Source organism: Episyrphus balteatus, chromosome 1 (genome assembly GCF_945859705.1).
Source record: "Episyrphus balteatus chromosome 1, idEpiBalt1.1, whole genome shotgun sequence".
Classification (NCBI taxonomy): Eukaryota; Metazoa; Arthropoda; class Insecta; order Diptera; family Syrphidae; genus Episyrphus; species Episyrphus balteatus.
Window position 1 is genome coordinate 154,991,977 of NC_079134.1, and position 24,396 is coordinate 155,016,372.

The 24,396-nt window shown below is 29.1% G+C and overlaps 1 protein-coding gene across 3 annotated transcripts in view; it reads left to right on the forward strand.

The window, feature by feature from the left end:
* Positions 1 to 24,396, forward strand: part of LOC129906805 (uncharacterized protein DDB_G0288805) — a 298,594-nt gene that overhangs the window by 64,277 nt on the left and 209,921 nt on the right. The window contains exon 1 of one of the 3 annotated variants that reach the window (XM_055982729.1): positions 2,791 to 2,800. The exons of the other annotated variants lie outside the window; for them this stretch is intronic. The gene's annotated coding sequence lies outside the window, so the exon portion shown is untranslated. Of the gene's footprint in view, positions 1 to 2,790; positions 2,801 to 24,396 lie in introns of those variants that run through there. 3 annotated transcript variants of the gene reach the window in all.

A 24,396-nucleotide genomic window follows, 5' to 3' on the forward strand; every position in this document is an offset into this window, starting at 1 on the left:
AGGTTGTACCAAGAACTAAAAATAAGAGAAAAATACCTTTATTTGTTTATATTTATTTGTTTTTAATTAATAACAATAAAAACAAATCTTAGTCATGAAATTTTGGTGCAAATTTGTAAAAAGTGGAGCAAATCCAAGATTTCCAGAGAAAATTTGACAGTAGTCTTAAATAAAAGTTATTCGAATTCATAAATTGTTTTATAAGCTTTATGAATTCAAATGGTGGTTCAAAAATGTGTTTCCAATTTCAAAATAAATACAAATTCAATTACAAGCATTCATATTCAGGGTTGTTAATTATATTAGGTAAACAGTTTTTCAGTATAGGTAGGTTTTTACATGGTACAACTTGCCCCGGAAAAATGTTACAACTAGCCCCAGCATGAAATTTGGCACATAAAATCAATTTAAAAAAAAAGCGAAACTGATATAGACATAACACATACACGCAATTTGAGCCAAAACACGGTTGCATATAACAAAAAAACACTTAGCACTCTATCTTTTTCGGGTAAAGAGGTAGACCAAAAATAAAATTAAAAAAAAAAGTTACAAACATGCATTTTTTGGGCACCACTAGTGTAACTTCTCACCCTGTCGTCTAATCTTCATCTGAAGAAAATGTGCCGGTAGATATTCAAAAATTGAGCATTTTTCTCCTTTACGCGTTTCTTAATATTGAAAGGAACATCGCTTTTTTTAGCTGTTAATTCTTACCCCTGTTACATTTAGCCCCACTCTCCCCTACATACAGACAGACAGACAGACAGACAGACAGACAGACAGACAGACGGACAGACAGACAGAATTGCCGGACCCACTTTTTTGGCATTCTCCATCATCGTAATGTCATGTAAAATTGTTATCTCCAGTTCGATTTTTTTTACGAATCCTAAACTTACCCTATAGTACCTATATCGCAAGTAAAAAAAATAATGTTCGCCTATTATAATAGGATAATTGTCCTCATACCAAATTTCATCAATGTACCGGTCTATTTCAAAGAGTCCTGCTATTAGGTATCAATTGAAGAAAAAACACAGACATAAATAAATGGACCCTCTGGTCTAAATAATAAGCTACAGTTATTATGATTAAACCTTTAATTATTTTGATTAAAGTCTACCAAGTGATAATAATTCTCAAATTACATCTGCTACGTCCAACAATAATATTCCCTTTATACTATATCATAGATTTTTACTATATAACTTCCAAACATATATTACATCCGTATAAAAACGAACAAAAAGAAAAAAAAACATTAAAAAGCCATAAATCTCTTTCTGATGCGATATCAATCCGCATAATAAGACACATACCAGACGGCTGTAAGTAATTAAGAATATAAACACCATCTCCGCATTATGACGTTTATTTATCTTCTTACTTTTAGACTTTTTATACGTACATATATATTTCACATTAAGCCAAAAACGACCAAACAAAAAAAAAACATCCTTCACGTGTACGACGCACATTATTTCACACATAACCCAAAAATCTCATTAATTTTAATTGATTCATCTCACAACAGCTTATTCACATCCTTTAAGTATAGTAATTCATCTCTCTTTTGCTACTTAAATATATACTGACAAATAAGTAGATGTAGATATATAGGTACATTTAGTATCCTTTCATTTTATTTAACTTAATAAACTAGAGGCCCAAAAAAAATTAAACATAAACCTTATAACCTCCTTGTAAAAGATATGGAATTAGTGTTGATATGCCTTATTCTTATGCCAGTTTTTTTCTTTTTTTTTTTTCATTCTTTTCTTAATTTCTCTCTCATTTCAGGATCAGGATCATCATCTTATATACACATCTTTTCTCATCGCATCTTCAACTTGTCGTTTTCGTCCTTCAGCTTCTAATATCAGAGCTCATTCGGGGATACCTTAAGCCTCTTACTTCAAATTAGCTTTTGGCAAACACAAAAAAAAAATAAGAAAAGACAAAATCTGATTTCCGGATGAGTAATTCATATCATGCACGCAAATTCGCATCACATCTCACCACAGTTACTAATTATATACTTTGACTACCGTAATAACAACAACAACCAACACACACGCACGCAATAAAACCATCGAATAACGCGCTCTTGATGGTTTTGATATGGCTGATGAGTGCTGTGTTCTGAGCGTGGCTTAAAAAGTTTTGCGGGGTTTTTGTTCGTTAAAACTTCTTGTGCATTGCGTGTATTTTGTAAATTGAGAAAATTACATCTTGATGGAAAAACAGGATAAATGTGATTATCCCAATGTAACGGTGTTATCCTTTTGTTGTGGTGAAAGGAAAAAGGAAGTGTGAGCAAGCTTCCAGCTAAAGAAAAAAAAAAGTGTGAAATAATTATAAGATTTTGTGAAAGTTTTCTTCTTTTTTTCTTCATTTTTGTTTTGTTTTTTTTTTTCTGTGCGCGGATTTTTAATGATAAGAGTTTTTTTAATTTTTAACAAAATTTTAATCTTGTAAAACACGAAGAGAAAAAGTAACTGAGTACCAATTAAAATTACATAATTCAATTTTGTTTTATTTATTTTTATTTTCTTTAGTATTTTTTTACGTATAATTCGAAAGGAGAAAAAAAAATAATAGAAATCGACAAAAAATAGAAATTGATAAAAGAAAAGTGTTTTAAAAATCATTCAAGGTGTTTTGTGGATGCATTTTGTTTGGAAAGGGGCCCGACAACAACAATACGGAGGGCCTCAGGAGTGCTTTGGCCCGTCTTCGCAACAGAACGGGCCCCTCACTCCCATCCAATAACCCTTCCAATGGACAACCCCAAAATGTAAGTACAAAAAATATTTTTATATAAATTTTTTCGTTTGATGTTTTTCTTTAACGTAAACTATTAACTTATATAATGTTAATAGACCAGGGTCGATAATTTTTGAAACCAAATAAAATAACAGTAGGATGAAACCCATTGGATAAGGAGGTCAATATGATAAAAATGAAAGGAAAATAAATTACGGGCGCGCCGGGCTCGGTGGGTTGAGTTTTTAATGGTAAAAAATGGTATATTTCGATGTCCAGCAAAAACTATAGGTAATAAAAGAAAAAGATTTACAACTTTTGTACTAACAATTTTTTTGGTTTTTTATTTTTATCTTTTTCAAAAAAAAAAAAAAAATTAATGACAAATGGTGAAAAATTACCTTATAACGTCCCAAATATACTGTAATTTATTTGATTTAAAGTAATATATTTTACCCTATTTTGACTACCTTATACAGGGTGTCCCAAAAGTAATGGATCAAACGAAATATGCAGATAGGCCAACTTTAGGGCTCTCAGAATTTGGTAACTTGTTCATCCCAAATCCTTACGGTTTTCAATTTAATGCAGTTTTTGTGAATTATCGAAAAATCTCGACTTTGCAACAGTATTTTGCTTCCTCCGGTCATAATTGATTTTTGTTTTTTACAATTCTTTCACTAAAACATTGCCTTCTTCTTCTTCTTCCTTTTTTCTCGGCGCTGTTATGATCTCGATGTCGAGGGGATCATAACCTTCCCACGTTACTGCTTCACACTAGTGATCCGCCTGTGGGGTTCGCCGGGTTGACCTCAGAAATCGGCGGCAAGCCTCCCGGTTTTGTATTGTTCCGTTTCTGAGGCCAACTGAATGCTGGTGTTTTTGCATTTGCTTGTACCAGGAGTTTTTAGGCCTACCTTTCTTTTTATTTCACTAAAACATTGCCTAATAATAAGAAATAATTATTTAATCAAAATATTTTTTATTTCATACGCCATTTTGCTGCAAATTATGTAACAGTTCCATGTTTTATAAAAACTCAATTTCTTACTTTTATTTGAGAGGAACATCCCGAAAAAAAATTGTATGGTGTGATACTGGTTTATTATTTTAAAAACTTGCCGTGTTATTGCACTTTTCAAAAATGTATAAAAATTTCCAAAGTTCAAATTAGAACGAAAGATATTACAATTTTAATGCAAAAAAACAGGGGTTTTCAGAGCAAAATAACAAACAAAAATCGAGGCTTTTATTCAAAAAGAAATAAACAAACAACAGTCGAGGAAATGTGTTTATTTTTCTTTGTTATTTTTCTCTGAAAAGGCCTGTTTTGTTGCATTAAAATTGTAATATCTTTTGTTCTAACTTCAAGTTTGGAAACTTTTATACATTTTTGAAAAGTGCAATAACACGGCAATTTTTTAAAATAATTAACCTGTGTCACACTATACAAATTTTTTGCAGTGTGTTGCTCTGAAAAAAAATTAAGTAATTGAGTTTTTATAAAACATGGAACTGTTACATAATTTGCAGCAAAATGGCGTATGAAATAAAAAATATTTTGATTAAATAATTATTTATTCTTATTAGCCAATGTTTTAGTGAAAGAATTGTAAAAAACAAAAATCAATTATGACCGGAGGAAGCAAAATACTGTTGCAAAGTCGAGATTTTTCGATAATTCACAAAAACTGCATTAAATTGAAAACCGTAAGGATTTGGGATGAACAAGTTACTAAATTCTGAGAGCCCTGAAGTTGGCCTATCAGCATATTTCGTTTGATCCATTACTTTTGGGACACCCTGTATATAAAAAAAAAACATTTTTTGCATTTTTCGAGAACATTTACCATAGCATATTGATGTAAATTTTTTTTACAACAACGAACAAAATGCCCACCGACTTTTTGACAAAAGCTTATATTTTGACACGAGAACTTTCGATTAAATGTTGGAGTGTTTTTTTATATTTAGTCAAAATAAGGTGAAGAATAAATATTTTAAATCAAATAAATTACAGTATATTTGGACGTTATAAGGTAAGTTTTCACCATTTTTCATTAATATTTTTTTTAAACCATTATTTTATGTTCAAATTTATACATTAGGGTGATTCTACGCAGGTTGACCATCAATAGGCAAAAAATGAAAGTGAAAAAATAAGAAATTTAATTATGGTATTTAATACTTATATTTTTTACTTTCATAACAAAATGAGGAAATTTTTAATAATAAATTATTTCAATTTTCAAAGCAAACAGTATTTTAACAACACTACAATAAACTGTATTGATGTTTGACACACATTTTTATACAAAATTAAAATTATTTGCTCAAAAAAATCTCCATTCAATCTTCTTTCACATTGAATACGATATCCACGACTTTTCATTCAAAAATCTACAAAATCTACTTTTAAAGTCACCGAAGTAGACTGACTCAATTTAATCTAAAGTCACACCCGTTACACCTAACTTTAAGAGTTTACGACATTGACAGACAGGTTAAAAAAATGTTATTTTAAACAAATATTAACAACTAAATAAATTAGGTGTTGAAGCTATTAAATACACTCCTGCTCAAATTTAGAGCAAGTCCTATTAATTTTACAGTAAATTTCTACTATTACTTTATGCCACAGTATCATGGTTATTTTCTCAAATAAGACAGTAGTGATCTTAAATTCAAGGTATGGAATAAAATAATTGTGGGGAAGATTTGGGGAGAGCTGTGCTGAAGGTAGTCTTTTAAACCGCGAACCTTTTAGAGAAAAGTCATACATTTTCATTGAGTAAAATTTGCTTTACAACACCTACAGATACTTGACTGATGTCCTCGAACAGCATCCGGTTCCAATCACCCTTAGATTTGGTCCACAGTTTAGTCTGATGCACGATAAATGCATGCTAGAGTCCTTTGAGAATATCTTCAATATTTCAATATGCCGGCTTTGGATTGACCACACAGAAAACCGGATTTGAATTCAAAAGAACATGTCTAGGAAATATTGAAAAGATGCATTCGCGACCGAAATCCACCTCCAAGCAGTCTTAATCAATTGCAAACTACAGTGCAAGAAGTAAAATAAAATTATTGAAAAGAACTGTCACTTGCTTCCATTTTTAAAAATTTTTTTTTTTCTTAAAAAACAAAAATTATTTTAATATCAGTTATCAGACCTTGAATTGCTAAATTTGGTTTATCTTTTTTTTTCGGTTGATAATAAATACTGTTGCAGTTTAGCATTTTTTCGACTTGCTAAACAATAAGCAAACACAAAAAAATACACCGAAGAATTTCAAAGCCATTTAAAATAAGATACCGGAATAAAACTAAAGAAGAAAAAAGTGTGCGTTAATTTTGACATTTGAGCAGGAGTGCACTTTATTTAGTGAATAGTACACAAAATAGGATCCAAAAATGAAGCAACTGTGTCACACCCGTTACAATAGAAATACCCAATATTAAATACGGTGATTCCCAAACTTGTTTATTTGTTTTTTTTTTGTTTACTTTAATAGCGTTTTTTAAATATGTAAAATACGTTAAAAGTTAAAATTGATAAATAGGATCAATGACCATATTATTTTCATTTTAGTTCATACAAAAAAAACATAAATAAAGGATAAAGAATATTTTCGAAAGTTTTTCATCTTCTTTTTTTTTTGTCTTATTTTAAAAGAGGTAGCTACTGAAGATAAACATGTTATAATATGATGAATTTGGAAATTAATTGCCGAATTGATTTTTAATTCGAAAATTAGGTCTTTCTTAAAGTCTTAATTGGATATTAAAAGTAAGCTTCGTTTCGTTCTTTCCTACTCAAAAAGTCAAATAATATATTAAGAACTGGTTTTCAAATCTCTTTTTAACAATTTTTAATGGAAAACAAAACTTTCATAAATTACCAATTTTACAAAAATATAATTTTAAAAGCTTCACGCTTTTGTTTCAGTGTAAATTAGTTAAGAAAGAAAACCTACCCAGCCCTCTCGGCTGGGGGTTGACAAGCATCGATGCTTTCAAGTTCTTTTTCAAGGATGATAGTAATGATTATTGAAACACCAAACTGAATCAAAGTCAAAGAGACTCAAAGTGTAACGACAGAGTGAGTGAGAGAAAAAGAGACCTTCTACAGTGTAAAATTTTTAATTTGCTATTTAAGAAAGAAGAAAAATGGTGTGGGCGGATTTTAGATTTTAACTTCTTTGCTTTTAAAATGTAAATTCATTTTTTTATCGATAACAATGTTCGACAAGGTTCAGTTCATTTAAAATTTTTTTTTTTTTTACTTTTACATATCTTTTACTTTGGCAGCCTTCGTTTCGTTTAGAAACTGGCACTCACTCTCTGAAAAGCTGCTGCTTCTGATGGAGTTGGTAAATGGAACAATTTAGGTGTTGCTAATAAAGTTAGGTATGAATTTTATGCTCAATTGAGTGTTAAAAGCCTTTGATCCTATAAAGGGACATTTTTCGTTGAAAGGCTGCTGATGAGGAGGATGGCATAGAAACAGAAAAAAAGGAGACACAAAAAAAAAGTGCGAGTAGTGAGTTAGAAAGAACCGGATGGCTAAAGAATGTCGACGAATAAAAAAAAAAAATGTATAACGAACGAGGGTCAAAATATTTCGAATTTAAAAGCTCATTCGTGTGTAACCTTTAGGCAAATTTTTAAGGTTAAATTATTGAGGATACAAAAAAAAATAAAAGAGAAGGAAAAGGAAACTTTAATTCAATGAGAAGGATATGCTGGTTTTCAATTAACTCTATACAAAATCAATTTAATGCGAACTTATGTTTAAAATCTTTTGTGTGTTGGAAATTGATGCATTGCTAAACGTTTATTGGCATATATACAATACCTGAAAAAGGGGGTTGTTTACACTTCATTGGGTTTAGAAAGTTGATAGTTTTAAAGGATTCAAGGCAAAGGCATTAATATTATTTTTGAAAAGAGCAAATGAAGAGTAAAATAAATTGTTTATGTTTTCTGTTACTAAAAATATAATGCGAAAAGGTCAGTTGATTTTCAAACATAAGGTTTTGAAAACTAAAGTTGGTGAGCAAATATTCTGAACACCAATCCAGAAGACTACCAATAATTATAATTGCCTATTGGAATGATCAAAGAATTCATGTTTTGATTAATCAGCAAATGGTTATGTCAACTTGAACCATTATACATTCCATCCATATACTTTCGTAGCTATATCGATTTGAAGCCATCACGAAACCAAACCATATAAACTCATTAACTATTAACACGAAATGCCCATTAAAGCAAAGTATTTAACTAATTATTTCGTCATTAACATCTGATTTCGATGTTGAGTGAGGTAAAAATATAAATAAATACGTCAAAAACAAACATATAATTTGATGACAAACTTTGAAGCCAAAAAAAATTTGACACAGATTTCAAATACTTTGTTTTATTCTTTCACAACAGAGGCATAAATAATTATGGTGACGTAAAAAAAAAGAACAAGTAAAAACAAAATGAAGTGGTAATTTAATGTTCATATGAACAAAAGTTCGTATACTTCTACAGGACCAAATTATATATGTACGGTATTTAGTAGTAGGTACTAAATGTGTATAATTGGTTCATTAAACTTTTTCATGAAAATGGAAAGTAAATGTGTTAGGCACATTTAAAATATTTGTTTTTGGTTATTTCATTTTTTTTTTTAGGTCAAGAGGTAATTGAGGTCTTTGGGGTAGATTTGTCAATACAATCGATATTGCAGGCTTCTAAAATTAGAAATTCAAAATTGACGGAGAATATTTAGAATGCTCGCACTTTGGCTTGTGTGAGAAAAAAATGTATATTCAACATTTTCAGAAATCATAGTAAAAGGTAAGATTTTTTAGAACAAAAAAATTACTCATACGCCACAGTGACTCAAATGAAATTTAAAATTCTTTGATATTTCAGACTAATGGTTAAAATATATAGTCTTCTAACCATTTATGCGTTATATGAATATTGGTGTCGATGTCAGAAAATGATTTTTTGATGAAAATAAAATTAAGTAAATGTAAATAACAATTACTTCTGGTGGGAAAATTGCGGAACCGCAGGTGGACTATTCATTTATTCAAAATGATTATTTCTTTTACCAAAGGGTTATAAGCATACTCAAAACAAATTAAAAAAAAAAATTTAAAACTCACTTGCACACATATTTGGATTAAAAAAAATTTTGAAGTGAAAACTTCTATAGTATCGTAGTGATTTGAAACAAGATGAAACGAAAAAGCGACACGAAAATTCAATTGATCATAACTTCTTTTTAATAGATAGATGAATGAAATTTATACTGTAGATAGGTAATTAAATAAATTATGATTGTGCAAAAATTCAATTAATTTCATATTCAAAATTCTGAGATAACGGTGAAAAGATGTTCTTTTTCTAAACACCTTATATCTTTTGATCTAGAGCACATAACAAATTTATTTAACTTTAATATGCATGCTGATAATATTACCTTTCATTTAATATATCACACAATTGAAAAACTTGAAAAATACCTCAAAACACCTGTGAAGATTTGTTGCCGATGACCAGCCAGCAGTAGAGGAAGTACCGTAATCTCAGTTTGAAATTTCGACATGGTTGGCTTTAAAAACTCTTACTTTTTTTGTAGGCATGGTAGAAATATGATTGAAGCGTTATATAAAAGGTGAAATGATAAGCTTTCAGATGATATAAAATTTATTATAGGTTGTCTTTTAAAAAATTCATTTAATGGCGTTAGAAGAGAAAAGAGATTGATTGTTTTGCTTTTTTTATGAAAACTAATTGGGTTAAAAAAATTCTAGCTCTTTTTGTAGATGTTGTATAGACATGGTCGATATAAATATTTTGAGCTGAAACAATAAGCTTTTTTTTAATTTATTGTAGGTTGTCATACAAAAAAGTGATAAAATAAAAAACAGTTATATTTTTTCGATTTTTTTTAAATGATTTTTAAGGTTTCACTTCAACCACGTGTTAATTGCAAACATGATTTGTTTTTTTATAAAATCAGTTTTTCAGATGGTTTTTTTTTCCAAAAATATATTAAATAGATTTAATATACAAGCAAGCTTTAAAAACCATCGCTTTTTATTTTCTTGAAAAGAATTTTACCAAGTAGGTCTGAAAATCGGTGAACATCTATTTTTATATATTTTTTATGGGGCTTGGGGGTCTGGTATAAAACCAAAAAATTTGTTTTTATATATATTTTTTTTAAATTGGCTAACGATTTTGAATTTTTTTTTTTTTTCTGAAATGCATCTTATTAAAAGAAATTAAATTTAATTTCAGTTAAGATGTTGTTTGTTTCCTTTTGAAGACCCGAGTAAAAATGGAATTCCACATCAATACGACTGCACCACGTTCGCACCATTTCATTTTGAATGAAAAATTTGGTCCAAACGGCGATGGTGCGGCTGTGGTGTGGCAGTCCAGATTTTTTTTATTTTTTTCTTTAAAAATTCAATTTCTATTTTTACTCGGGGAACGAATTTTATTTACGAGTGAATTTACCAAATTCGTACCTATATAAAAAAGCCTTAAAAATATTAGCAATTTGAATTCTAAGAGCAAGTTCGTGCGACTGTGGCGATTACTTTTGATGTATTTTTTGATTCTGTTGTGACATTTATATAGAGCCGTTTTAAACGTTTCAATCTTTTTTTTATAATTCTGGGTCTTCCAAAAAGTATCAATCGAAATTTAGCTAAATATTTATAATAAGCATTTTTAGATTTAAAAAAATAACACTTCGGTGTTTGTATTTTATTGTGTATTTTCCATTGTTCTATGAAATTATAATTACAGTAGCCGGCAAAAAACAAAAAAAAAAGTCGGGAGCAAAAAGTTTGTAAGGTGATTTGAATTGAATTTAGTGTGCTGAATTCAAAACTGTTTACAGATTTATTCTATCACGTCTAGTTTTTGAGCTACACTCATTACTATTTCCGCTATTAACTCCCAAAAAACTAATTTTCAATTAAGTTCTTTTTGATGTTTAGTCAAAAATATATATATTTTCCGTAATATATTGCTTTTTTTTAAGTCCAAATCAGAAGATACAAAATGGAATTTGGTTCAAAAAACCATTCATTACTTTGGAAAAAAATAAGCAAGATTTTGAGGTATTTATCATAAATTTCTTTTTTCAATATCTTCAAGAAAAAAATAATATTGAAAAAAAAAAATAAGTACCTGAAGGACGTTTTAATATGGCGTTTCGAGATTGCATAAGAAGTTTTTCAAAACAAAATAACTTAACTGTGATGTAATTTGACGTCAAATGTACCCAAAAAAACGCGTTTTTGACCTGTAAATATTCAAGTATTTCGAAAACGTGACGTGCCAGTGAAATTTTGGCTTCGGATTCGGACTCAGGACACAAAAATCTTTTAGAGAAGTAGAGTTTAGGTTAGGTGTAAGTGTAGTTATTAAACCATTTAAAAAAAACTTATGGTTCTATGACAAAGTACCTATCAGGCTTGTTTATATTTTTTAGCGAGTAAAAGAGGTCAGAAAAATATGTTTACTTAGCGAGTAAAAGAGGTCAGAAAAATATGTTTATTATAACAAGGTAATATATTTTCTAGTCAATTAATTTTTCTCTCGGTGTAGTTTTCAAAGTATATTTAGTACTTTAAAATACAGCTTTATTTTAACGACGAACGACGAAATGATAATAGGACTAAAACACGTTACACCTTTATTTTTATTATAATTTTATTATTTGCTCCAACAACTCAATTGCGTAAATTTGCATAAATCTTTATCTAAAGGCTCTTCTCTTTCTACTTATTCTTTTCTTCTTCTTCATTTTTGTGTAACTCCAGAATTGTTTAATTTGACAGGGGTGTGACATATATTTTGAGTGAAAGAATGCAAAGACTTCATAATCAAATTGATTTATTTCCTTAGAAGTTTCTCTGATTTGAACTTGATGGTCGTTGTTATAGAAATTTTGTTCGTGTATAAAAAATAAAAACATTCCGTGGCTCCTATAAGACACACCAAAGTGATGATTCTTCGTACGTGACTTGATAGGCAAAAAAAAAAAAAAAAAAAAACCTACCCCTCTGTCAATCTTCTGGTATACCTATCAAACATAAACTCAAAGCACCTTGTCAAAATGAATCTCATTCCACTTTATACCCATCGCACTTCACAATTCAATTTTATTTGATTTATTCACGTTAGCAGAAGGCTCAGCTCATATACAAGCAGAGGAGACAGTTTTTCTTCATTTGCTTTTAAGTTCTTCTTTTATTTGTATTTCATTTTGCTTTTAAGTTTTTTGTATTTATTTATTTTTCTGTGTTTAATGTAAATCCAAAATTTAAATAAAAAACAAAAAATACAACAAACCTATTCGATATACAAAAAGAAGAGAGAAGTTTGTTAAGTTTTTTGAGGTAGGAAGTTTTTTCGTTTTATGCTCATAAAGAAAGGTGTATCTACTTTATCGTTCACTTAGTTATCCGGTCAAAGGAATAAATAAACTTTTATTTATTTTAATTAATTAAGTTTTTTTTGAAATTTTCACGAAGGAAAGTTTTATGAGGAAAAACTTGTTCCTTTGGGGGAATTGAGCTCATTTAAATTAATAAGAGGAGTTTTTTTTTTAGTAAAACTTTTATACTACGCTTCCTTGAAAAAATTTAAAAAGAAGATTGTATCTTAAATCCAATTAATTAATTTTAATATTTTTAATATTTTGATCAATTTTCCATAGAAATATATTTTTTTTTCTTAATTAATATTAACAAGGGAATAAAAAAATCCCTAATTGATTACTTACTTAAAAAAAAAATCAATATTTAACGAAATTCCAATATTTCAATGATAAAACGGGTTAAAATAAAATTCTACTTTTCCTACATTTCAAAATTACTTTTCATTTTTTTCTATGAACTCCTCTTTCTAGAAATTGGTTTAGTCATTTAAAAACGGTTTTTTTTTCTTATAACAATTCAGTGGCAATCCAATATACCCTCAGATAAATTTTGATTTTTTAGTCAATAGCAGTTTATTAACCATTTCCCAGATTGAAATACTTTTTTCAGTTCCTAAATTGGTATCGATTTTTTATTTCCTGTTATATTTTTCAATAATTCGAGTTTCGGGAATTTACTTGATAGGAATAGCTTTTTTTCTAATTGGAATGCAACATCAGAGTGCAATTGTGATCAAATTCCAACAAAATGGAATGATTAGTATTTATGAAAATGCAAAGTTCCAAAACGACAAAAAATGTATTCGACATATTTGTCCAATATGCAGTTCCCTGAAACAAGGCAATTTAGGAAAAAAAAAAAATATACAGAAAAACAAACGGAATGGTTTCCTAAATTTAACTTGTCTCTTTTAAAAGGGTTTAAAAAAAGCAAAGTAAATTGTATAAGGGGTAATAAATGTGCAGTTGTCTTAAATAAATAATTGGACATTGGTTTGGGAAAGAAAAAAAAAAAGAGTTGTGTAAAGACATTCGACATTCGTGTAGTTCCATTAAAAATTTCTATACTTAGGACCGGTTTGTTCACACTTGATTATCTTTTAATCAAGGATTTTTCTATGGAATAATCCTTGTTTAAAAGATAATCGACTGATAACAAACTGGCCCTTAATGATTCATCCGAAGTTAGACTCAAAGTTGCATATTCATAGCCGTTTTTAGACACCAGTTTATCTTAGACTGTGGTTTATCGAATGTTACTTGAATAGGATAAACTCCAGTCTTTCTTAGTAGCAACAGAGACAGCGTCTATGAATATGGCCCAAAGACTGGAGCAGGTATTAAAGTAAAATTGTTTCGAGGAAAAAAGTTTATTTAGCTAGAGGACTGATTTAAAAAATAGCAATAAAATAATGTGAGACAAAAGACTTTTCTTCTATTGAAACAATTGTTTCCTAAATTGACCCATCACCTTTCAGAATTAAAGCTATTTTGAAGGTTTTAGAAGATTTAATTAAATTTCAGGTGCTGCTGTGTAATATCATGAAAAGCTAAATTTAGTGAATTAATAGTTTCAGATGAAAGTCAAAGCAGTTTTAAATGCAAATACAAATTAAAGTTGAAGACAAAATGAAACCTTGAGGCACAGCAGAATTTTTTAACAATAGATTCAAAAAAAAAATTAAAAACAACTTGAATTTAGTAAAGTCGTAAAGGTAATCGCTTAATCACTGAAGACCATAAATGGAACTTTAAACTCTTAAATGCTTTTGACCTTCTTAAGAAAAATTGAAGTTCGTCTTAAGTTTAAGAAAAGCGAAAGTGGGCGGGAGGTACGATAGAAAAAATAAATAAATAAATAATTCTGGAGCTACACAAAATAAATTTAAGTATTTTTTTGTTGTTGTAAATTTGTTATATATAAAACGCAAACCATTTGAGATAGTTCAAAAATTTTACTACTGGTTTGAAGTAAAAACAATTTCAAACACACACATTTCCTTTAAATATTTTTTTTACGTGAGTCGAAAAAGACCCAATTTTTTTAATAATAAATTGCACGACTGGAGTCGCACGTACTTGCTCTTATGGTAAAAGTTACTCTAATGTTAAAGTTTTCAATTGAACAAAATAAGGGAAAAATTAAAATTTGATATTTTCACTGAATTTCGTTAGTGGTGCAAAAAAATAAAATCTATTTTTATAAATAATTAAATACCGTTTTAAATGCTCTTTTACAAAAAACTAAGTATGCCATTTTATTTCTAGTATAAAAAGGAATTTTTAGAAAAAAAATTTCGAAAATCGTTAGAGCCGTTTTTTAAAAAATTAATTTTTTATATATTAAAATTTCCTAACATTTGTCAAAAAAAAAATTGATATGCAATTTTGAATAAATAATTAATTTACACATAAAAACGAAATTTCAAAATTTTTCACCAACCCGTTTCCAAAAAATTGATTTTTCAAAAAAAAATTTTGAAAGATTTTTTAAAAATCCAAAAATGTGTTTTTTGAAAAATTAAAAATTTTTTTAAATAATGATTGTTTAAACGTTTCTGTATTAAAAATTTGGTCGAAACCTGTTTTGTCGTTTATGAGAAATTCATAAATCCAAAAAACCGTTCTATGGCAGGTACCGTTAATAACGGTACAAAAAATATTTTTTGTATTATCAAAGGCGGCTCTTATCAATTACAGTAAGCATAAAATTTTTAATCAAAATCGTTAGAGCGGTTTTTGAAATAAATCAACTTTTCTGTTTCCGTTATATGACAGGTACCGTTAGTTTTGGTCCTAAAAAAAAAAATTCAATTTCTCCTCTAGGGAATCACCCAAAACTGTTAACTACCAAGTTTGAAGAAAATCGCTTCAGTAGTTTAGGCTGTAGCTCGAGGTTCTTACAGACAGACAGACAGACAGACAGACAGACAGACAGACAGACAGACAGACAGACAGACAGAATTGCCGGACCCACTTTTTTGGCATTCTCCATCATCGTAATGTCACGTAAAATTGTTATCTCGAGTTCGATTTTTTTTACGAATCCTAAACTTGCCCTATAGTACCTATATCGCAAGTAAAAAAAATATTTGTTGGACCGAATCTTATTTCTATCTGTAAAATTTAAATCTACTAAATTTAATCAAGAGTTTTTGAAAGAATGGTCCTGAACTCAGAATTTTGGAAAAAAAATTTTATTAAATAATAAATATTATCAGTTGAATTCCGAAAGCAATATACAGTGGCGACAAAATAAATAGCACATGTACCCTAAAATTTCTAAAATGAAAGTTTTTCGCACTTTTTTAACTTAAAAGAGCTGTTTTATTAATGAGGAAGTAAGAACATAAATATATTTGATTTATTAAAAAAGAAATTAAGTACATTGAATTCTTTAACAAAAAATAACAACAAAATCATTAATACAGCTCAAGTTTTTTAGGACAAAATAAATAGCACACTTCCTAAAAACAAAAACAAATTAACAAAAATTTTAACACGGTTAAAAGAAAATAACTAGTATTTGGTTGGGTAACCCTTATTATTTATCACAGCATAAAACCAGAGGTTAATAGACGTAACAAGACTCCGAAATTGTTCAAAAGGTACTGAGTACCAAGCTCGTCGAAATTCCTGCCAAAGTTTGTCCAAATTTGAGGTATCAGACCTGTTAATCGCTTTTCCCACGTCACTCTACAAGTCCTCAATAGGATTCAGATCTGGGGACTGGCTTGGCAATTCCATAACACCGATTTTTTGGACGGATAGCAATTGTTTCACAGACTTAGTCTTATGTTTTGGATCGTTATTCTGTAGAAATGTCCACTTTAAAGGCATTTCCTTCTCAGTAAAAGGTAGAATAGTGTCCCTTAGGATTTCCTTGTACTTAAGGTGGTCCATAATACCCTCTATCCGATGAAATGGCCCCACACCATGCCAAGAAAAACATCCCCAAACAAGAATACTAGCCCCACCATCCTTAATAGTCTATATTTTATACTGCGGGTCACATTTCAGCTGCCCCACGCGGGGAATTTCCGTATGGCGCAATTGGAAATGCCCCCTATGGGGCATAAGAGGCATTTCCAAATGCCCCATACGGAAATTCCCCGCGTGGGGCAGTTGAAATGTGACCCGCAGTATAAAATATAGACTATTAAGGATTGTGGGGCTAGTTTTCTTGTTTGGGGATGTTTTTCTTGGCATGGTGTGGGGCCATTTCATCGGATAGAGGGTATTATGGACCACCTTAAGTACAAGGAAATCCTAAGGGACACTATTCTACCTTTTACTGAGAAGGAAATGCCTTTAAAGTGGACATTTCTACAGAATAACGATCCAAAACATAAGACTAAGTCTGTGTTCTTACTTCCTCATTAATAAAACAGCTCTTTTAAGTTAAAAAAGTGCGAAAAACTTTCATTTTAGAAATTTTAGGGTACATGTGCTATTTATTTTGTCGCCACTGTATATTACAGTTTTGAAAAAAAAAAAATAAAAACCACATCAATTTCATTGGATTTTTTTGATAAAAACTGAATGTTTGCATTGAAATAATAGATTTTCTCAAAGGCTTTGGCAAATAAGAACTTTAAATTTTGCTATTTTACTCTCAACATTAAGGGGTATTGAATGAAGAAAAAATAACTTTATATTTTTTAAAAGTTGAACTTAAAAAAAAAAAATCATGTGAGCAATTCACAAGTGGTTGAAGTGAAACCTTAAAAATCATTTAAAAAAAAATCGAAAAGATATAACTTTTTTTTATTCCATCACTTTTTTTATATGGCAACCTACAATAAATTTTATACCACCTGAAAGCTTATTGTTTATATTGACCATGTCTATACAACATCTACAAAAAGAGCTAGAATTTTTTTAACCCAATTAGTTTTCATAAAAAAAGCAAAACAATCAATCTCTTTTCTCTTCTAACGCCATTAAATCCATTTTTTTAAAAGAAAACCTTTAATAAATTTTATATCATTGTTATTTCACCTCTTATATGACGCTTCAGTCATATTTCTACCATGCCTACAAAAAAAGTAAGAATTTTTTAAAGCCAACCATTTCGAAATTTCAAACTAAGATTACGGTACTTCCTCTATTGCTGGCTGGTCATCGGCAACAGATCTTCACAGGTGTTTTGAGGTATTTTTCAAGTTTTTCAATTAAAGATTATATAACTTGTAGAGCATGTACCGTTATGTGTGATATATCAAATGAAAGGTAATATTATCAGCATGCGTATTAAAGTTAAATAAATTTGTTATGTGCTCTAGATCAAAAGATATAACGTGTTTAGAAAAAGAACATCTTTTCACCGTTATCTCAGAATTTTGAATATGAAATTAATTGAAATTTTGCACAATTTATTAAATTACCTATCTACTGTATAAATTTCAAAAAAGTTATGATCAATTGATTTTTTGTGTCGCTTTTTCGTTTCATCTTGTTTCAATTCACTACGATACTAAAGAAGTTTTCACTTCAAAAATATGTTAAATTTTTTTTCAAAACTTCTATTAAAAAGAGTTCTTCGAAAGTGATATACTTTTTAATTTTTTTCATAAACTGTAATACATATTGACATCTCCTCTTATAATTTGAAATCATAATAAATGTGGCCAAAAAATTTGAAAAATAAAAGCATTTTATATTACGAAAAAGTTTTAAAAAAGACGTGTTAAAATTTTTTCAATAATTTTTTTTTTTTCAAAAATCTGAGTTTAATTTCCATTTTTTCAAAAATCCTTTCTTCAATTTACTTTATTTTAATTTTAAAAATATAAATAACCTTCTAGCTTTTTAAAAATGTATATTATATTATATGTAGGTGTTGCCGTTGTGTTCAAATATTTGTATTTTGTGTTTGAAGTCAATTTATGAGAAAATTGCATTTATTGCCTCACTCCCAAATCTTACAAGGTCCTTTTTTTTAAATGGGTTTAAAATTTCAAAGAATCAACTCAATCAACAAATAACGAATTTTTTTACCACCCATTAGTGAGTTGAACGAAACTAATGTCTTCGTTCGAATTTCAGTCTGGTTTGAAGAAGTTTAAATTTTTTTTTTCTTGCTCTTGTTTTCAATCGATTTTCATGAAATAGACCTCATTGGATTTGAAACAGATGAAACAAAAGTTCAAATCGGTTGAACTCTGACGAACCTAGTATCTTCGAAATTTCTGAAATTAAAAAAAAAAAAAATTATTTTTAGATTTTAAAATTTATTAGAGAAAAACTGATATCTTCGATATTTGATCTAGAATAACTTATGACACGATCACAATTAGTTTATATACTTTCTTTAAAGCAAAATGAAGATTCTTGCATTTAAAAATTTTCACTTGAGTTTTTTTTGCAGTAAAAATTCATTTGGCATTAGGTATGAATCGAAAAAGCATCAAGTGTGTGCAACCTACGCAGATATAAAAGTTTTTTCCATTTCACGAAATCCAATAGAAAATTCTATTTGCCAAATAAATATAAAAAGTAAATATTTAACCTTGTGGTAACTTTTGGAATTATTAGCTTTTCGTTCTCCATACTCCATAATATTTAATATTCTTTTCATGTAATAGAATTTCTAAAATATGTTTTATTTCTAAGAAAATAGTATTGTTGTTAAGTTTTGTTTAAGTATTTTCATAACACATGTGCCAGCTAACACTTCTGACCCAAACTCTGTAATATTAAATCATTCTATAAGAAAACCTGACTTTCAAAAATAGTTTCTACTTAACAAAAGGTGGTAAACATTATTCTAGCCATCCGCATATTTAAGTGCAAAATTTTCTTTCAAGGTGTAACAATAATAAAAATTGAATTTCAAAATTCTTGTTAACTTGCAAAAGGGTATTTCACAACAAAAGATTATGATATCCTTATACCTACATTCTGAGACTGACGCAATTGGCGTGTGGCAATTAATTTAAATTGCGAACCATACAGTTTAGTAACGCTCTGATGCCATGAGCACGTTTCTTTTTTCGTTTATCCAATCGTATGAATTTCAGTTAGAGAATTCAAATAGAGAAATGCAATAAAACAGTGCTGTCGAAAGTACTATTTGTGTAAAGTTGTTGGTTTTTGTGAAATCTTATTTATTTGATAGTTCTTTCAAAATCTTTCCAAAAAATAGAAAAAAAAAAAGGATCAGCATCACTGAAAATCATCACCTACAATACAAAGTGGCATTGAATATTCCAACAGAAGTGCTTTATTAAATTCCTGAATATATATTACAATGTATAAGCAACAGTTATAAGGATCCAGTGAAACCTTAAAAATGACGTTATGCGGGAATACAAAAACCTTACAAGTGCTAATAATAATAACTCCCCAAAGAAAAAGTAATACAAAATAACTCAAAATACCTATAAGAAGTTTTTTCAGAAATGCATTTATTGTTTTGCTCTCCTTTTGTATACATTTTTAAGGTTAGTATTGGTAAAGTGGTAGAATGTACTTTATGTTCATGTTTAGGGATGATTCTTTTTTTTATTTTTCAAGTGTTACACAGGTTACAACAAAACACTTCACGGGTTATGGTAAGGTTTTTCCTTTGTTTGATTCTTTACGGGTTTATGCAATCGGATGGGTGGCCTCTTTCTACAAAACTTATACTATCCTTGTTGCTATTATCCTTTGTTTATTGTGTGTTTGAAGGCTGAAGCATGTAGCTTAGTTTAGTTTTTTTTTATTTTCTGTTTTCTTTTTTTGTGATGAAGAATTATATATATAGTGAAACAGAATAAAGAGGTTTAAACGAGTGAATCTAGGACAATCTAAAGGTAAGGATGGGATATCCTCTTAAACGAGACCTTCGTACATTTACATGATTTGGATAAAAAAATCGTGAAAAAGTTTCTTTATTTTTAAAGTGGGTTTTTTAAAGAATTTATATAATGGTGTACCTAGGTAAAGATAGATTTTGGAGTATTTACACTTTTTATTGATAGAAATAATAAATTGAAATTTAAGTTCTACTTTAGTTCGAATTGGTTGAACAAGGAAAACTGGATTTTTTCAGCATTTACAACTATGATGAATAAATTAACCATTTTTCCAATGAAAAATAGCTTTTTAATAAAGAAGTTCACTGCGGTGTATACGTAACATTTTGTGTAATAAGAAAAACTCAAACACTTTTAAGATCGTTTCAAGGCAGTTCAATATTTATTAAGCTTTGTTTCTTCTGATAAATTTTTGGATGCAAACAATAATAGTGTGCGCAACGATAATTTTGAAAAGTACGAATGAAGGCCATGTTTTATTCTCCATTATTCTGGCAATTTTGCGTAAATTGTTTCAAAAATGTTGAACTCAGTTTTTGTTTTATTATCTGAGCTTTACTGCGCTTGCTGATTCCACAATTATTTACGCTTGAAAAGATCTAATTTTTGGGTTAAACTTGAGATACATAAGTCTTAAAGCAATACATGCTTTTTAATAAAAATATTTTTTACAATGTTTTTTTTTCATGTTTGTTGTTATTTTCAATTAATATATTTTTTTAATTTCAAATGGATTTATTACTTTATGCCTGTTTTTCCAATGCAGTGATTTATTTCAAACTTTGTTGTAAAGAGGTTTTGATGATTCCCCTCTAGGGAATTGTATTTTTCATAAGACTAAAATGGAATGGGTTTTAAATTCCTGAAAAATACCTCTGTCGATTTTGATTTTAAGCAAATTACATCTACTGTGGCAAATATGATCCAACTTTTGAAATAAATTTTTTTTTTTTGAAAATAATCGTCATAGACTGTTTTTTTTTTAAGTTTAGTATCGTATTGATTTGAAACAAGATGAAACGAAAAAGCGACACGAAAAATTAATTGATCATAACTTTTTTGTTTTAATAGATAGATGAATGAAATTTATACAGTAGATAGGTAATTAAATAAATTGAATTAGTAACGATGAAACGCAAAACTATGATACGCACGACTATGATACGTGTAACGATGTTACGAATTCAAATAATACGAACTTTTTTTTTGTGTTGTTTTTGATCTGGCAACAGTAAGAGGAACGTTGTGAAATAATGACAATAATGAAACACAAGATGTCGTCGGTTCAAAGGAAAAACTCACTAAGTGCTACTGAAATCCTATGTAGTTAGTGAGTTTTTCCTTTGGACCGACGATGTGTAATCAGATTGGTCAAACATTAATAAATAAACCAAGGAGAAGATGGGAATGGTTGAAATTTTTTTGATGAGGTTTCAGAGAATATGTATGAATACGAAAAAGAGGTCTCAGGTCAGATGTATGTGTACATGGGTTTGACAACTCATGTTTGTGGGAATAATTTTAGAGAAGAAAAGAAATAAAACTGGAGGGATATGCTTCCCTTTGAGGCAACTAAACTGGTACAAAATAATGTACATTTGGGCTTTTGTGGACCTTGTAGGTTCTGATATTATGTGGAAATTTTTTTTCGAGATTTAGGTAGGTACTGTCCGTGCATCTGTGGGGTTGAAATTTTTGAAGGAGTTTTATGTGAGTTTACATTTTTTAAATGTAAGTACCCCGCATCAGTAGATGTACTTCAAACTTGAAACTTTGCTTTATGAGACGTTGTATGGGTTTTTTTTTAACAAAAAAATATGTAGAATTCTTTTTTCCCGTAAAATATTCTACATGCCGGTAAAATAATTATTGGTATATAAATGAAGCTAATTGCAATATTGCTGTGATTGAATGGACTCTCGGTCTAACAATAAAAGCACGCATTCGCCCGAGTGTATCTTCTAGGTGCCTACTATGAAATTATGTAGGTACCTACAAAAAACGTTTTATAACATCATAACATGATTTCTTAGCGCAATAAGTTCGAGATGTTAAAGGACAACGGCAAATTGAAGGTGATACCACCAAGCCTTATGTGGAGCTAAAGGTATTCCACGGGTCGCAACGCAACCCGCTACCGCTCTGACAACCCACCTTTTTTGTTTAAAAAAATTTTTAAAACTTCTCATGTATGTTTTTAAACTATCAAGCAAGATTTTAAGTCAAAAGTAATTCTACCAATCTAATAACTTGACATATTACAGTACCTTAAGAAAAAAAGACGCAGCACCACCCTTTGCTAAAGAGGTCAGAGACATACTAAAAATTATTTAAAAAAAATAAACAAATTTGTATTTCAGTTTCAGTTGTTTCAATTTGGTGGGGGGTTTCATTTTTGTTATTTATTTATCGAAGCAATCACCAATAAGAAATTTGAATTTTTTTTTTGTAGGTCCGAACATTTTTAAATATGTATTTGAAAAGTAATTTCTATTGGCTGGTTATTTTTATTTATTTAAATTTAAAGAAAACCCCCACCTTGCGGAATCTACCGAAATGTGAACATTTTGTTTCTTTAGTTTGTTTTTTTTTTAGTGAGGAACTAACCTCCTTACGGAAAGGGTCTGCATATTTTTTCGTTATAAATAAAATACGCGAATGGGTCGCATGTATTTGCTCCCAAAGCAAATGTATCCTATATTTTATTCAGGACATTGTAAAATTATTTTTTTTAAGAAGTAAGTAGGTACTTTATATAAGAAAAACTTATTATCATTTTAAATGGTCTGAGGATAAGAATTGGTTGCTTTGAGAAAAATCACAAGAAAAAGTTTTAGGAGCCTTAGAGCCACTTCTTAATTTGTTTAAGAAGTAAATATGTAAAAGGTAGATACATATGTATATTATACAAGGTGATTCAGGAGGAATCGAGGAATGTGCCAAAAATCTAGAGCGTGTGGATTAGATCGAGACAAGAAAATTATCGTACGGAAGGGGAGGGTTTATTTCGTCTCGTTTAGCGGGGAGGAGCAAATTAAAAAAAAATGACTTAATTTGTTAATAACGTGCTGTAAGGGCATTAAGGCAATAAAATTATTTTATTTTAATGCAAAAACAATAAAGCAAGCAGGTTATAATAAAAAAGGTATTTTTAAATCATAGGTATTCTGTGATTTTTAAAGGTTTCAAGAGAATTATACCATTAGATAGTACATATTTGAATTCTCTTCTTTCGTATTTGTATTTTCTTGTCATTAATTTATTTTTGGGATGTAGTACATACATTATTATTTTTTGTTCGTTTTTCATTAAAAAATTGCGGTTTTATTCACTTAAGGCCCTTACAGCAAGAATCCATGAGCGGTGGTAGCCCCCGAAGTAGTAAGAAAAATTCTCAGGTATGTTTTTAGGTGTTATCCAATGAAAAATGATGATCAATTCAGGGCTTATCCAAGTCTGAATGTTTAAAAAAATAATAGAAAGGTATCGTATATGCTTAGTAAATTAATTTTTCAACAAGTCCAGCCACTTAAAAACCAAAAGTAAAGAGGTTTTTTTAAAGTAGTTTTGTTTTTTTTTTTGTTAATTTCTCCAAAATGACAAAATAGTTTTGAATTCAGTTTTCTATTTTTGTCTTAAAACAAGTAAGACCATTAAATTTGAAAAACTAAATTAGTACTTAATTAATTAAAATTTGAAAAAAAATTAATTAAAACTTTTTTTCGAATTTTTTTTGAAAATTTTGATTTTGAGAATTATTTTTAAAAAACAATACCTACCATAAAATGGCTTTATTTAAATTTTTTTTTAAAACTAGGGTTTTGGCTTTACAAAACAGTATAGCACATTTTTGTTGGTCTAAGCGTTGATTTTTAATAATTTATTTTTCAAATTAAGTCATTTTTTTTTTAATTTGCTCCTCCCCGCTAAACGAGACGAAATAAACCCTCCCCTTCCGTACGATAATTTTCTTGTCTCGATCTAATCCACACGCTCTAGATTTTTGGCACATTCCTCGATTCCTCCTGAATCACCTTGTATAATATACATATGTATCTACCTTTTACATATTTACTTCTTAAACAAATTAAGAAGTGGCTCTAAGGCTCCTAAAACTTTTTCTTGTGATTTTTCTCAAAGCAACCAATTCTTATCCTCAGACCATTTAAAATGATAATAAGTTTTTCTTATATAAAGTACCTACTTACTTCTTAAAAAAAATAATTTTACAATGTCCTGAATAAAATATAGGATACATTTGCTTTGGGAGCAAATACATGCGACCCATTCGCGTATTTTATTTATAACGAAAAAATATGCAGACCCTTTCCGTAAGGAGGTTAGTTC